A 10623-nucleotide genomic window follows, 5' to 3' on the forward strand; every position below is an offset into this window, starting at 1 on the left:
GAAAATGACTTGTGTTCAGCACAAATCTTCTAAAGGTGGGTATCACCTTCTGTTTAACTGAATCTTGACGTTATTCATGTTTTATTTTTGTAGGTGTTATGGATTTTTGAAGAGGGCAACTGGTCTTTGTATTTTCCCCTTTTTTTCAATACAGAGATAGAATCTACCTCCAAGAACCATTTTAAGGGCTGACCATAGACTGCAGTTCTGCCATGGTTGATTAAATTAAACTGTTTCGTGTTCAGTCATATAGCAGTAAATTGGATTTCTTGGTGTCGTAAGAAAGAGGACGTCATTGGGCAATAAATGGTGGTTGCCAATTCCCAAAATATTAAGCCCTGTCCAGAAAATTGACGAATTAATCCTGGTTTCCTTTTTTTGAAACGCCCTGTATAGATCACCTGAGCTAAAAGAATTTAAAATGCTCTCAACTTAAGGAATTTGGAACTATGCATTTGTGCCAATTTATCATTACAGATAACGCATACGTTGTCTGCAATTGCAACGAAAGATTCTCACTGATATGGTTTACAAGGTGACGGGTTACATACAGGTATGTATATTAGAGTATTAGATTCTGACTTTCCGATTAGTAATTGAGAGGTGCCACTGTCAAATGACAAAAAATATGAGAATTGCATGCTTTTGCGCAAAAGAACTGGAGAGTACAATCAGGTCACTAACTCAGGAGGCCATATTTGAAGCGGTGATGCCATCTCATGGGTTGCTAGTTTTGGGTTGATCACGAGTTTTGAGAAGTGAACTAGCTCACATTGTTTACATAAGTACAAGGCCGCAGCTGTTATTCTGATGGTCCCATTGGATTTTACATACAAACTACTGGCTATACTTACGACAGTCATATTCACTTTTGTGTCTTAATCCCAAACCTTACCCAGACCCTAACCCTTCCTCCTAGCACTAACCTAAACCCTAACCCTTCCCCAACACCAATCTCAACTCCCCAATTTCCAAAATTACATAAATCCTTGTTATAACTAGTCGTAAGAATGGCAACTTTGTATGAAATAAAGAAATAAAGTTATGCATTATGCATTTGTTCTAATTTATCATTACAGATGCTGCAAACCTTGTCCGCAATTGCAACCGAAGATTTTTGGATGAACCGCAAGATGATCGGATGAAGGGTATGCATCAAGTAACAACTTCCCCAAATTGTTGATTGAGTTGCCACTGTCAAATTTTTTTACCGTTATAAAATAGAATAGTAAAACAATACTATTAAAGGCCACAAGGGAAGAAAAGTCATTTCCCAAATGTGTCACTTTTAGTAACAGCAAGCTAAAGAAATAACTGACTACGCAAATGGCAGATCATTTGCCTGCATTCAGTGCTTCGGTTTCAAAGCAATATCACGTGGTGAAAACTGATAGTGATAGAAGTCCACTGAGAGTTGAATATTGTAAGTTTGGCTACTGAAAGATATAACTAACCAATAAGCAAGTCAAACACTTGTCATAGACCAAGCCTTGTCTATGAACTATACTGAAATTTAAAAAATGTCACAAATCAGATGCAACTTTTTTCCCAATTGCAATGCAAGGACCTTTTCATGTGCACTTTCCTGAGAGATCAAGGATTCAAAACTATCTTGTCTATATTTTGCCATTTTTTATCCCAAGAATGTTTTTTGTAAAATGCACAAATAAAGCCACTGCTACAAAGTACACCAAGTTTTGAACATGTTATATAGATTGACAGTGGCGCCTCCATCAGCAATTCATGCGAGTGGATGTACAAAAGTTGTAACAGCAGTATATGATGTGTGTGTGTGTGTGTGTGTGTTTGAGACGGCATAGAACCGGGTGTGGGAGGTCATGTGGGGGGGGGGGGGGTAGACTATGGTGACCGTTGTGAGAGTTGGAAGTGTGTCTGATCACTGACTTGCTCATTTTGTAGCTAATGTTGTTATTCTAGTTGTTAGAGTAGTTATTGTAGTTATCTATTATCGTAGTTATCTAGCTATTATAGTTGTTATACTTTTGGTTACTGCTTATCATCGATTTCAACCTATTCAGCTTTCAGTTGTCCAGGCGAGGCCAGGTGACCAATGACGATGATAGATCGGGTTCGATTCAAGCTATACGCTTGGTGTCTTTGGTTATCGTGACTGGCGACTTGAGTCTATCTCATCTCATGTCCAAAGCACGGTGGCTGGGTCCCAGGCATGCTTGCCACTTTGTTCCACGGTCCTCATCTAAGTTTCGACGGTGATGACATGGACTTAGGTTCAAGGAACGTGTTCCCCTTGAGTCATTGTGGTTGATTGATGGGGGCAATAAACAGTTGCGTGTCGCTAGTCATTCAATTGGTCCCCTTGTTTTAGAGTGTTGGCGGGATAAGTCTTACGACTGTTAACAATAGTAAGCAATAGCTGGCCAGCGATCCCCTACCTGATCTCGAGGGGGATGGAATGACTGGGGAATAGGCCTGTTGTTAACCTGCGGAATTTCGTCGGACGAAATGTCAGGCGTGTCCGTGTGGGACTTGTGCTAAACCAGTTTAGTACATATGACGAAGACATTGGGCTCTTTGAATAACAACAGTGTCCTTGACCTCCTTGTGCCTCACAACGCTAATAATATACACCCCCTGAAATCGACAAGACGGCGAAGAAGAAGGAGAGCCGGCCTCCAGCTCGAGAGCCAAGAAGACACTGGATGGACCCCAAGGATATGTTGCTGTCAATGTTGGAGCCATACAGGGTAAGCATCACTTAGTCCTCAGTTACGTCTGGATTGAAAGAAACATTACAAAGATGTCAAAATAACTCCGAAAGAAGTATCAATCTGACATACAATTTCAACTTTTATACGTATTGGGGTGCCACACTCAATACTGCTCATACAGTTTTGAAACCTCTTCACCCAATTTGGTTCCAGAATACAATTGAATGTGCTTTATTGAATTCGCATTAGCTGATTCTCATTGAAACGTGTAGTGTGGGTGTTAATTTTGATTCATTTTGATTCCGGAGAGTGCTCTCTGGAAAACAGTTTTAAATCAGATTCAGTGTGAACGCAGCATGCAGTAGAAACACTAAGAAATTAGATAAACCCCTCAACAAAAAATATGATTCTTTTTAAGCAGCCCGAGCCAACATTGTACAAGGGACACAAGGTCCATGGCCACACGGACAAGGGACACGAGGACAAGGGACACGAGGACAAGGGACACGAGGACAAGGGACACGAGGACAAGGAACACAAAAGATGATTTTGCAGTCTACAGGGTGAGCATCACTTAGTCCTGGTTGATATTATAACTACTCATGAAACAAACTCCATAACTGTCCAACCAGCAGTCAATGAGGGGAAAAAGATCATTTTTCATGTCGCCGAAACCCGCACACTGGCGGCCAAGTCATGAACTTTTGTCGAGTGAGACCACCTGACCGAGTGTGCTCAAGTAACAGCCAAATGGGCAACATGACCTCGATGATCTTGATTAGTTGGACAAATCATGAGTTACATTTTATGTATGGCTGTTAGTAATATCAGTCATAAACATTGATATAAAAATCCAAGGCAATTTGAACAAATTATATGCTCACCCCTACAGTGATCGTTGTTGGAAGAGGAAATCATCATCACAAGCTGGAAATCAGTCGACACTGTCTGTGACATTCATTTACCAGAAGGGGGTATAATGAGCCCCAAGTATTAAGCCAGTTTCAAGAGATTTATATTTTAACACATAAAATCCACAACGTGATGTAAAAATTGTAAAATCCTGATGAAAAAAAGGGCAAATCAATGGAACATATTATATGATGTTAATTTTAAACTAACTAATTTTAAAGGAGGATGCAAGCATTTGTAACTTTACTCAAGGCTTAGTTTTATTCAAAAAATCCTCACGGACACGGACACTGTCACTAGATGCCTACAGTGACATTCTGGTCACTGTTACATTATCAGTCAAAACCAAACAAAACGTGGAGTGTTCTGACTTTTATAGAGGTAGCCAACTTGAGAATTTTTTTGGAGAACAAAGTTGGTTTTAAAGCTGTAATTTTGATCTGAACATTGACGACCAAAGAATTAGGAGACGATCAGAGAAAAATAAATAAAAAAAGAAGTAGAACTTGAAGGGCGTCATTGAAATTAATGTCAACTTATACTTAGGAACCATCCCAAATAGACTGAAGCCAAAAGAAATTATTTCTTTTCTGTGAACCCTCTCCCCCGTTATTATGACTAAAAACTGAAGACTCTTGTCTTCAACAAATGAAATCAGCCAGGAATCATGAAGATTATGCCTGCCAAAGAGTGTGGCTGATCAACATTTTTCCACAAGAAAATGCCGTCAACCAAAGACATCTTCACTCCACTTGATCCAAGAAAAGGCCCGTTGAGCATCTATCCAGCAGTGCCACTTTAATTTTTCAAAGAGCGCCCCCTATATGGCAGACAAGCAGTCAAATTGCGCTAATTTTCATGTTGAAAGAAGGTCTTGCCTAAGGGGTACCCACACACCAAGTATGAACCTTCTGGGTCAAGTGGTTAAGAAACGTGCCACTCTTTTGTCAAAAGTTAACGACGGACGACAACGAGGGACGCCACCGTCTACTCATCAGCTCCCCTGAAAGGTGAGCTAAAAAGTGAAGCCAGAAAGTTCATGATAACGAAACCTGACACTTAAAGTGAAATTTATTTTGGTTTCAATCTATATTTCCCTTTATCTTGCCCTCTGCAGATTGAGATGATGGCTGTCGAGAAGACCCAACCACTCAACCAAGATCTACAATTTGTGCTATGGTAGATGTGACTCTCAAAGATTTTGGATGACGAAGGAATCCAACGCATATATGGTAAATATATACAAATGACAAGACAGTATATGGGTGAACACACCATGGGCTGAGTTCGTTTCATTTAGTTGCAAAATGGTGGATTTTTTCTTCAAACTGCACAAGCAACCTCAGTTTCGAATTGAATTGCAAATCAAGTGTCAAGTGGTATAGCATTGTGGTCGTCGGTATTAAGGCCTTTAGAAAATTAAGACAAGAACACATCCAAGTCCCCTTCAAGAAACTAGCAATGATTTTTGAAAAACCCACTTCAGCCGCCTTGTTTTGATCGACCCGATTATTCGGGCAGAGATGCGCTATGCTAACAATACCCCCATATTGCTTGAAGACTTCAGCAACTTCAGGGAGATTTCATACTTCATTTGGGAAACCTTGGACCTGCATATAGCGTACTTCTGAAACCGAACGAACTCAGCCCAAAGTGCCAATAAATATTCCATCACTGCATCTCTCCTTATTAAACACAAACTTTGTCAAAAATAAAAATAAAAGAGTCGCAGTTGTACAGTGGTTTGGGTCTCTGACAAGCGGTCATGAGCTCTCTTGCAAATCATTGTTTTGGGACCGGGAAGATGTTGAGAGGTGATGAGATAAGGGGCTGAGTGAGGGCTTTAATTTAAGGGGTACGCCGTTTGTATTACTGGTGGTCCAGGAAAATAGAATTGCAGTTATACACAATGCTGTAGAACAGTTATTATGCATATGAGTTTGCTGAAACTGGGTGCTTCTGGTATTTGTATTTCTATACAACGACAGTGCCAGTGCTGAAATCTATATTTAGTACATATTTGTGCAATTGGACATTTCAAATTCAATTACAAACTTCTCGTTTTTAACGAACGGTGTAGGATTTAAGGGTTGTGATTCTATCATAAACTACTTTGGTGAATTTGATGAAACTGAATGAAAGGCCCTATGGCACATGCATTAATGGAGTAACCTTATTTTTTGTTTTCCAGTCGCTCACAGATACGGGCAGACGACTGAGAGTCGAGTGGATTTAGTGGATCGAATGGTTGCGCTGAGGAATATTTATGTGCAGGAGTGACGATCCACAGTTCAGCAAACGATGCCTTGACAGACCAATTCAAGGAGAACTTTCACTAAGATCAGGAAGGGAACGTGTTTGCTGTGTGGATGGATTGGATACTTAAATGTCCATCATACTAATAGACTATAATGACAATCTTCTAATGGACTGTTATGCCAATCTTACTCCAAAGGGACTCTCTGGACTTAGGGAAAGCTACGGACATAGAGCCCGGACATGATATCCTGCAGCCACCACGAGGACAGCCTATCTCATACCTTCGGAAGGATGCCATCACATGGTAATATAAACAAATCAATTTCAGTTTTTCTAATGTCCTTGATAAGGTGTAGCCATTGGCCTGATTTAGAGATCATGAGCTCTCTATTGAGAAACAATTTTTCAACGTTGTTTTTGCGACACCAATTACAGTGCAATTTTCATCAAACTCACAGTGATGATAGTTTGGACCAATCTTAATTAGTAAAATAATAAAATGTTCTAAAAAGAACTTGACAATAAGGAATGTTCGTAACCTTATCTGTTACACATTCCACACATGTAATCTTGCTCTTCCGTAGGATTGCATCATTCAGAAATATGGTTTTTACAAGGAAAAATGCTTTGAAAACATGAAAACTGTCGTACTTTCTAGATTCTACACAAGTGGGACTGGGAGGGCAAAGAAACAGTCTCATTGTGTTCAAAGTACATTTAACATCTCTCTCAGCACATCGCCCATTATGTAGTACTGAGGTCCGCCTTTTCTCGTAAGAACGCCATTGTGGCAGCGGGACAGCTATAAGGAGGCGTGATCTCAGACTTCAGTTTTGTATAGCAAACAGGCAAAGGGTCTCAATTCGAAGATTTGGTCGATATATTATTACTAAATCAAAACAAAGGCCAAGCTGGAAAAGTGACGTAATGGCCAATGGCCAACTCAGTTTAGCTGGTCATCTATTATCCCAGTTGAACATGTATCATGGTGTCGAACAACCATGTGCATAAAGATTCTGATTATTCAGAACTGGTCTTAGATCAACAAAACTAGAGTAATGCTGAAGCCTAAGCCGCTGTAGCAATCAATCAATCAATCAATCAATCAATCAATGTTGGCATTTGGGCGCTCCAATTACTCAGCGAGTGGGTATTCTGGAGCACTTTTTTCCCCAAAGGCAAAAGGTGGGCCTTTAGGAGGGACTTGAAAGTCTGGAGGGAATCAATGTTACGGAGCTTTTGCGGCAGCTGGTTCCAACGTTTTGGAGCAGCTACTTCAAAGGAACGACCACCAAGAGTCTGGCACTTGAACCAAGGAACATCGCAGATCCTGATCTAAGGCTTTGGCGATCGATCCTTCTTAACTGAATCATGGATCTGAGATATCCCAGAGCCTCCCCAGTCAAGCACTTGAACACCAAGAGCAGAATCTTGTACCTGATCCTGAGCTTGACTGGTAGCCAGTGCAGGTGAACCAGCACAGGGGAAAATATGGTCAAACTTTCCCACTAAACACACGACTCTTGTGGCAGAGTTGAAAACCTGTTGGATTTGGTTCAAAAACTTGGTGGGGATACCATTTAGGAGAGCAGTACAATAGTCAAGGTGGGCGATGGTTAAAGCATGTACCAAGGTCTTGGTGGATTTTTCCGACAGAAAGGTTCGGATTCGTCGTATCCGATAGAGACCATAGTAGGCCTTGGCGCACACTTTGTTTACGTGTGTCTCCATGGATATGTTGCAATCAAACCATGCACTGAGATTGCGGACACATTGGACTGGTTGGATATCTGACCCTCCAACCTTTATTGATGGCAATGCTCACCTTTGCAAGCTGCTGCCATGTGCCAAAGATGGCAAACTCATTTTTAGTGTCATTGATCATGAGTTCATTTTCAATATACCATGCTCTAACTTCAACTATGCATCGCTCAATGGCTTCCACTGCTTCAGTCTGGCATGCAAGTGGCATTGGTTAAAGGAAAGGCACAACTGATTGTCATTTTCAAATGTCCTACATGGTAATGAATTAAGGTATAGTCCTATTGAGACCAAAGACATTTGCTATTGAGCTCTCTAGATTAAATTGCATGTGATAGAATAATTTGCTCCTGTGACATTCTATCCTGGGACAGATGTTCCTGCTACACCAGAATCCTTCATGGTGTCCTTTCTTACACATTTTCTTAAAATAGGCATGCGATAGGGTGTGGTCTATTTCTGGTCACCATCCGTCAACTAGGGGCTGCACCTGGGACAAATATCCAATGGTCATCGACAGAGCCTTCTGCTGACAAAACAACCAGTTAGACCAGCAGCTACAAATGCTAACAATTACAACTTCATCATAAGTCTGCCTCTCCCAATACTTGCAATCATCACAGATTCCTTGCTTTGTCAACTTGGAATCAGCATTAAAGCGAACTGGAACTGCCGAGCGATTTATTCAACTTTTCGACTTTCACCTCCCGAGAAAGTCGAGTTCAGATTTGTAGCTCCGCCCCCAGTGCCCGAGCATGCGCAGTTCAATTTGTTATTATTGAGAATCATGTGAGAATCACGTGAGTCATGCAATCTTTCATTCATGAATTTTCGTAGTAAATTCCATAGTAGTGACGTCACTGAATGATTGACAGCTAGGCGCCATGTTTCATTCATGCCTCGTTCTGATCACCCGATACGCGGGAAATGAAAACGAGGTCATACGAACTGGCTTGGCGGTTCCAGTTCGCTTTAACTACTAGCTGAGGTCATTGCAAAACTGATCCTCATACAGGCAGTGACTTAGTTAATGAATTACCAGAGACAATAGCATTGGGCACTTACGAAAATGACGCCCATCACCACATCAGAGGTCGTTGTGAAATGACATACAATCTTGTGACGTTGCACAATATATATGCTGGCCAACATGGACGAGTGCAGTTTCTTTTGGTGGGAATGGCCAGCAAAAGTCATAAGTAGCCTTTTGTTACCTGATATCCGCTGAGGAGTTTCTGGATTGTTTTAAAGTGCTCAAAGTGATTACACTTATTTACAGTTATGAGGGGCAGAGCATCTCTCATCCTTAAGCAGATTAAACTTCTTGGTTGTAAACAGGATGAGTTAGTTATGTACTTACAATGTCAAAGGAAAGAGCTTGAATCACATTAAAGAGGGACTATAGCAGGAGGGGGGTTAAATTGGCCATCTTCAGGGAACCCTGGGTTCCCCATAGGTACCCACCTCCGTACCCTCTGTCAGTCCAGGCTCATGAGAGGGTATTTGAAAAGAATCTAGAATAAAAACTATAAGAAAAACACCTTCCAAGTAAAGTTTGTGATGTTCCTCTAGCTTTCCTCTATCTATGAAAGAAGACGCCTCCATTTCTTAAAAATGGAGACGAAAATGCGAGTGGTGGCCACTTTTTTGACGTTTTTACCAAAATCGGCTCTTTCCCAGCCCTGCTGGACTGCCCTATGAAAAGATCGTCTGCTTGACTGACGTCAGCAACACACTGAGCGATGGGAGAGACATCCCGTGATAGGTGGCTGAACTAATACTCGTTCAGTAGCTGATAGCAATGGGCCTAACCATTTGGTACCAAAACCGGCCACTCGGGTATATGTGCCTCTTGTCAGCAGCACAGAAACCGACCGCCCTACACCTATGTCTGCCCAATTCAACACCAATCGATAGTGCTTCTAACTAGATTATAGATCGTGAATTGAAGACCGTTCTACATGTGCTCGGCAACCAACCAAATATCACTAAGGGTTAGGCCGAAATCATAGTATGTGATTGTGTTGAGGAGTACCCCTTTGCCCATCGTCAGTCCTTGCAATCCCAATGGGACCTCCTTGACCTCGGTCAACTTCCCTGAAATGGTTCCATTACATCTTCGCAAGAAATTTATCTTAACTGGTTGCAAGACTTCATTCAGAATAGTGACATGTGGTTTATTCAAATGATAAACTCCATGCAGTTAAACTTTTCTTGACTAACAAAATTCTATCATACATTCTTGATGAATTTCATGGTCACATGGAGTTAGGGCATTATACTTTTCTGGAGTAAAGTGGAACCTTTAAAAATTTTAAATCTTGCATGAATGATAGGTGTAATGCATTCAGTTCCCAGTACAGATAGATGTAAAAAAGTGTTGTTTTACTACATTTTGATATAAGCAGTATTATGGCGACACCTTTTTTTGTACTTAATATAAAGAATGGTTCAAACTATCATCTGTGTAATTCTGATGGAAATCGCGTTGTAACTAGTATTCCAAAACACCTGGATTTAGAATGAACAGCACTACAGTGTAAATGCACCATGTACCAACAAAGCCTTGTTTTGAGTTCAGCGGTTATGGGTAGGCCGGCCGCTTGGTTTGGTGCAACGTCGGTATCGATTGACTATTCTAAAACACCTGAGTGAGAATACTTCATTTTCATAATGGATAATGTATAGAGCCTCGTTTTCATCACAGAGGTTTGGGCAAGAAAACCAAACCGCTTGGGTTGGTGCAAAATTTGGAAGCATTTCAAAAGCATTTAAAAGCACATTATTCGATATTTAGTATGATTTTAATTTGATTTAATTTGCTTTTCAGCATGATGAGCCATCCCACAGAAGGGAGAAGGATGTTGCTGACCCAGCATATCCCAACCATGCTCCCATCGCCGTCAAGTAACAGTACGACGGTTAGATTGTATTTTGTCACCGTAGGCTTTATCGTTTTATCAAAATATCTGATTGAAAGGTGATTTAATAAAAATTCAAA

The 10623-nt window shown here is 40.8% G+C and overlaps 1 long non-coding RNA gene across 1 annotated transcript; it reads left to right on the forward strand.

Annotated features, from left to right (window-relative positions):
* Window positions 1-1073: 1073 nt before the first annotated feature.
* LOC135499478 (uncharacterized) lies at window positions 1074-10623 on the forward strand. Its single transcript, XR_010449301.1, has 6 exons — window positions 1074-1148; window positions 2040-2726; window positions 3112-3253; window positions 4720-4834; window positions 5794-6165; window positions 10453-10623. It is a non-coding gene; the product is annotated as an uncharacterized LOC135499478 (long non-coding RNA).

This window comes from Lineus longissimus, chromosome 15, assembly GCF_910592395.1.
Source record: "Lineus longissimus chromosome 15, tnLinLong1.2, whole genome shotgun sequence".
NCBI lineage: Eukaryota > Metazoa > Nemertea > Pilidiophora > Heteronemertea > Lineidae > Lineus > Lineus longissimus.